We start from the raw sequence: 5,966 nt of genomic DNA, 5'->3' as shown, positions 1-5,966 counted from the left end.
ACACACACACACACACACACACACACACTATTCAATTTTAACTTGTCTTTTTGTCTCAACTGCTGGGCACTTCCAATCTACTGTGGCTGGTGTGCCCTTACCAGTATTCCCAGTTCAGCACCTAAGTCTGTACTCAATTTTAGTCGCTCAGCCAATTTCAGTCCCAGCTCAAGTCCCCAACCTCATGCCTGGAGAAGTGGCCTATGGTCTATCTGCCTCACATTGCTGGTTGGCTTTTCTCCCTTTGAAGCATGGTGGAAATTCCTTTCCCCTCGCTCCTGAATCTGTTAGCTTGCCTGCGGGGACCCAGAGGCCCCACCTATTCTGCTCAGCAATTAGCTGCTAGCATCTTTATTGATGGATCAAGAATCAATTGGGAAACAGGACCTTAACATCAGAACCACCCTTACAAAGCTGGAAAAGAGTGTCAGTTGTCCTGGGCCTTGAGTTATAGATGGTCATCACCTGCAATACCAGGGCTGGGAACTGAACTCTAATCTTCTCTAAGAGCAGCAAGCGTTGATCCATCCCTTCAGCCCCTGAAGGCCTGCTTTTTGACTGACTTTTTAACATTTTACCTTTGTCATATTAAAATAGTACAGTGCCCTGCAAAAAATATCAAAAGAGACCCTCTCAAAGCCAAACTTAGAATGGCATGTCACTTCATGAGTGACCAAGATGTCAAATACCTAAACAATAGGGTATGTGTGTTTCTTTCTTCTGGTATTTTAGTACTGTGGGTGGTTTTTGAGTAGAAGAGTGATTGAATCAGGTTGGCTTTCTGGAAAGAATCTAGTGGTATTATGCTGGTGTTGGGAACATGCCATTCCTGGAATCTGAGAGAGAATTTTTTTTTTTTGGCTCTCGAGGGTGAGATCTAAGAGAGTCAATGTGAATCAAGTCAATGTGAATGTGAACAAATTTACAAATCCAGAGATAATGAGTGGGAAAATACTAATGGGTATTATTTGCTGAGAGGAGGAAGAGGGAAAAGCCAGAGTCGGTATACAAAGATGATGTTTAGTGATATAGAAGAGGGCTGAGTCTGAAGTGATAGAGGTCTGGAGAGTTCACCCTTGGAAATTTAAGACTGTGGCATCTGCTCTTCATATCAGAACACCCAAACTTCATTGAGTTCAGTAAGTCAACCTGAAGTCCGATAAATTCACAAGGGAAATATAGAATTTCAATGTCATTAGCTTATAAATGGCAATTATAGTATGGAAATAAACAATATTATCAAAGAAACACATACAAAATGAGAAGAAAAGAGAAGCCAGGACTGAAAGCTGAGGAATCCAATATCTAAGATATAGGAAAGAGAGGTAAAGGTTAAGATGGAGCACGTAGTCACCAAAAGTCTTTCGAAGAGGAAAGCATGTGTATTGGTGCCAGGTGACACAGACCAATGAAGCTGAGAGATACAAAGTTTCTTTTGGATTTAGCCATCACATTTCTTTCTTTCTTTCTTTCTTTCTTTCTTTCTTTCTTTCTTTCTTTCTTTCTTTCTTTTTTAACTTTGCTGATTAGTTTTTTGGTTTAGGTAAATCTCAGATTCTTAATGGTGAGTAGGGAAGAGAAAAATGAAGAAAATGAAAACAGGTATCTATTTTGTGTATGTCCATGTTTGAATGTGTGTGATGGTACATCTATAGATCTCTAATCATTGGTCACTGATGCAGGCTCTGAGGATGTGAGTATGGGTCCTGATGCAGGCTGTGAAGAAAACTGTTTAGTATGGGTCCTGATGCAGGCTCTGAGGATGACTGTGAGTATGGGTCCTGATGCAGGCTGTGAGGAAAACTGTGAGTATGGGTCCTGATGCAGGCTGTGAGGAAAACTGTTGAATATGGGTCCTGATGCAGGCTCTGAGGATGATTGTGAGTATGGGTCCTGATGCAGGCTGTGAGGAAAACTGTTGAATATGGGTCCTGATGCAAGCTGTGAGGAAAACTGTGAGTATGGGTCTTGATGCAGGCTCTGAGGATGACTGTACAATGTTTGTCATTCACATACACCATGCAGACTACATAGGTTATGTAAGGAAATGCTGCTGCTGAACATGCAATTGTTAGTGATCTTGCATGATTGAAGACATGGTCAGTGTCTAAATTTCACAAGTATTTTTTAGTCTTCCAGAAAGTGAAATTCTCCATTTGTTGGTCAACAGAACATCAAGGAGTAGCATTGTTGAGAATGATGATAAGAAATAAGGGATCTGTCCATGTAGCTGATCATTTCTATTTTGTCTATGTTTCAGGAGGCAAGATTTTCAGCTGGAATTTAAAGATGTGGTAGTTAGGTGAGAGGCTTGTCTGGAATGCCAAACTATCCAAGAAATGGCTGCCTTGGATTGTAGGAAGTAGAGATGAACAGGGTTGGCTGAGATATCTCCCAGGGTAATACTCTGGTTCCTGTTAAGCTTGAAGCTAACAAATTTTAAACAACACTACAGCTGTTCAGGGCTTTCTTCTCTCTAGCCCAGAAGGCAGGCACCTTGGTTGGGAGTTTTTTTCTAGTTGAGTGTGACAAAAAAATTAATGAGTCAGGGTGCTTGAGGACAGTGCAATGGCACTGATGAACTGATCAGGCATGGGTTCAAGACAGCAAAGGTAAGCAATGGTGACAAGAGAGTAAAGTCATAAGACTGGATCAGGTTCAAGGTACTAGGGCAGTAGAAAGGATTGAGTGGGAGTTCTGTAAAGGAATTTCACTGAAGAGACACACTGCATTTAAGGAATCAGAATTATCACTTTCACAAAAGAGGAATAGTCAATATAGCCAAGTGGTGTGACATGACCTTCAGAGTGAACAGCCAGTATACTCACACTCAGGTGCCTCTGCTGACTCTAGGGTGAGTATGCAGGGTATAAATTATCAGAATCAAAGAAGCATTGCCAGTTTAAGTACTTAGAGAAGTCATTCCCAGGAACATGGACTTTTTTCAACTCAGGATGCAACTTAGGAGTAATGAGTCTGATATTCTCATCATCAGAATGTCAGAGGCAATTGATGCTATTCCATGGTATCTATCCCTGGATCACAGTGACTGATCAAAGTGGGGCATAGGAAAGGTGGCCTAAGCTCTGCCCATTTGAAGTGTCATAAGGTAGTAGTAGCAGAACCTTAGTGTGGAGCAATATTGGGAAATAGAGGCTTACAGAACAAACTTAAAAGCTTGACAATGGGGAAAATAAGATGTAATTTGGGAGTTTTTTGTGAAGCATTGTTCTTTGAGGTGATGGGTTTCAGGTAGGAGAGAGAATGAGGAGAAGATAAAACAGAGACTGAAGTTGTCTAGCTGCCTCTCTTGTTTTCTACAACTACAGACTCAACCAACTACAAATCAAAAATATTCATACAAGAAAAATGATGTCTGTTCTGAACACTAGACGTGTTTTTTTTGGTTTTTATTTCCTAGCCTCTATCGTATAACAACTGTTTACATATGTAATTTATGTTGCATTTTAGGTATAGCAATTATTCTAGAGATGATCTAACACTATGAGCAAATGCTACACTGTTGTACATAAAGGACTACCAAAATTATTTCTCTGTGGACACAGAGACAGTTGTAGTAGATTTTTTTTACTCTGGAATGGACAGATTCTGGAAGAAGGATAACCATTGAGAGATTGCTTCTGAGAGGACTAACTCAAAAAGGGGGAAGAACAGATGACAGAGTAGTGAATGGAGAGGCTTTCATTTCAAATGGTGATTTCAGATGCCCAAGGTATTAGATGTGGAGGGATTGGTGGTATGTAAGATTCCTAACGCACCATCCTTGGCCTCTCTGGTTGGATAGGGGTGAGAAGTAGAAAGGGAGCATAGTGGGGGAGAGAGAGAGAGAAAGAGAGAGAGAGAGAGAGAGAGAGAGAGAGAGAGAGAGAGAGAGAGAGAGAGAGAGAGAGAGAGAGAGAGAGAGGAATTTGTAGCTTGGAGTTCTTGTGTTTCCAAGAAATCGCAAGCCTTCCTTGGACCTGGATCCAGTATTTTGACCTCATGTTGGAAACAATGGTAGTATCCCATGGGACATATGTTGTTTCTGGTTTTCCTGTAGCAGAGGACACCTGTGGTGTGACTTAATTGTGTTAAAAATTGAGAATCCAATTCCATCATCACTGGAAGCCACAAACCTCTTAGGAACAGAGGGGAAGCAGAGACATAGTTGACAGACAAGGATCAGAAATAATGAGTGCTCGGTCCATTACACCACATGTTGGCCACTGAGCATAGTGCTTATCAATGCTCAGGTATTGGACTAGGCAATTGGGCTTCAATTAGCTATTTGCAAAATTACAGCAATAGACATTTTGCCTCAGATTTGAAGTAGAATAATGGGGTGGGGCTAGATGACATCTCACCTGGACTTCTACTTCTTTCATGGGAGAAAAAAGTCTAAGAGCAAGAAGAGCACAATTTATAGCAGAGCTTGAACATAAGTCATGAATTTAACAGAGTTATATTTGTGATGACATTATAAAATAACCAGGGCTCCAAGGAAACAAGACTTGCATGACACACAAATGGTAACATTCTCTCTGTCTGCACTCTTTAGTTGACTACTATGTGTAGATTTAGCAATACTGAGGCATGTTTTTAAGTGGGCCCTTTATTGCTCAGAGCATCTGAAAAAAGTATCATCAACAACAACTGAACTTTCTAATAGGTGGTACCTGAAAAATATGAAGGTATGGATTGTTGCTACAAGCTGGTAGACTTGAGTACTTGCAATTACTTTTAGAAAACTGTTATCTAGAATTCATTTTTCTATTCACCACAACAATGTATTACAGCAATGAATCCCCAGCACACTGAATCACATTGATAAGGTAGTTATATCTGTTTTTAAAAATGGAAGTAAATTCTTTTCTCATACAATACATCCTGACCACAGTTTCCCCTCCCTCCAAGCTGTCCCCACTTCCCCTCTCTATCAAATCCACTCCCCCTCTGTTTCCCTTCAGAAAAGAGTAGGCCTCCAAGAGATAATAACCAAACATGACAAAACAAGATACAACAAGATAAGGCAAAATCCCTCATGTTAAGGCTGGACAAGGCAACACAATAGGAGGAAAAGAGTCCTAAGAGCAGGCAAAAGAGTCATACACACACACACACACACACACACACACACACACACACACACTCCCTGCCCTTCTCCCAAACCCACCAAACCAATGACCACAACACATTTGCAGAGGACTTGGAGCAGACCCTTGCAGGTTCTGTGCTTGCTACTTCAGTTTTTGTTAGCCCATATGAGCCCTGTCTAGTTAAGTCAGTGGGCCATGATCTCCTTGTGTCTTCTATCCCATGTGATGTCAGTCATATCTTACTGGAGCAAAATTCATGGGTTTATTGGTGGTGGTAGATATAAGAATTATTTCCATCTCTTCTCAAGAATACTTAGCACATGCTGGCTTTGTGGAATACAAGGATGATATATGTGGCTGCATTGGAGAGGTTTTCCTGGTGGGGATGTGCCATGGCTTTGGTGAATGATAAGGAGTTTAAAAAGAAGGCTATTTATGAAAAGAAATGGTAATATAAGTTAAGATAATATGTAAAAGTAAGAGGGCCAAAAAGTCCCGTCTTTGATAAAATCTTATTAATAGCATTCATAGCACCTGAAAAGAACAAGTTTGTACTTCAAAGGCTTACACTTGATGTCAAGATGCTTGAGTTTTGTCATTGAAGCAATGGAGATCTACTAGGGTGAAGGATGGTTATGACAAAACTTGAAACAAGGCACCACTCCTGACACGGCTATGTGGAGTGCATTGTGATTGAGAACAGACTGTGATTCATGGCCATGGCTGTGACCTCAACTACTTAGCATCCTCATTTATCATGATCCCCCCTGACTATCATGTAGAATAATTTCAAGAAACACCAATGCAGGATCCCTGCTGATTGCTTTTTATAACATGTGTGTTTACCCCATGGGAAGAATCACCTGTTTT

Source organism: Mastomys coucha, unplaced genomic scaffold (assembly GCF_008632895.1).
Source record: "Mastomys coucha isolate ucsf_1 unplaced genomic scaffold, UCSF_Mcou_1 pScaffold9, whole genome shotgun sequence".
Taxonomy (NCBI): Eukaryota; Metazoa; Chordata; class Mammalia; order Rodentia; family Muridae; genus Mastomys; species Mastomys coucha.
Note: the sequence above shows the minus strand (reverse complement) of the source record.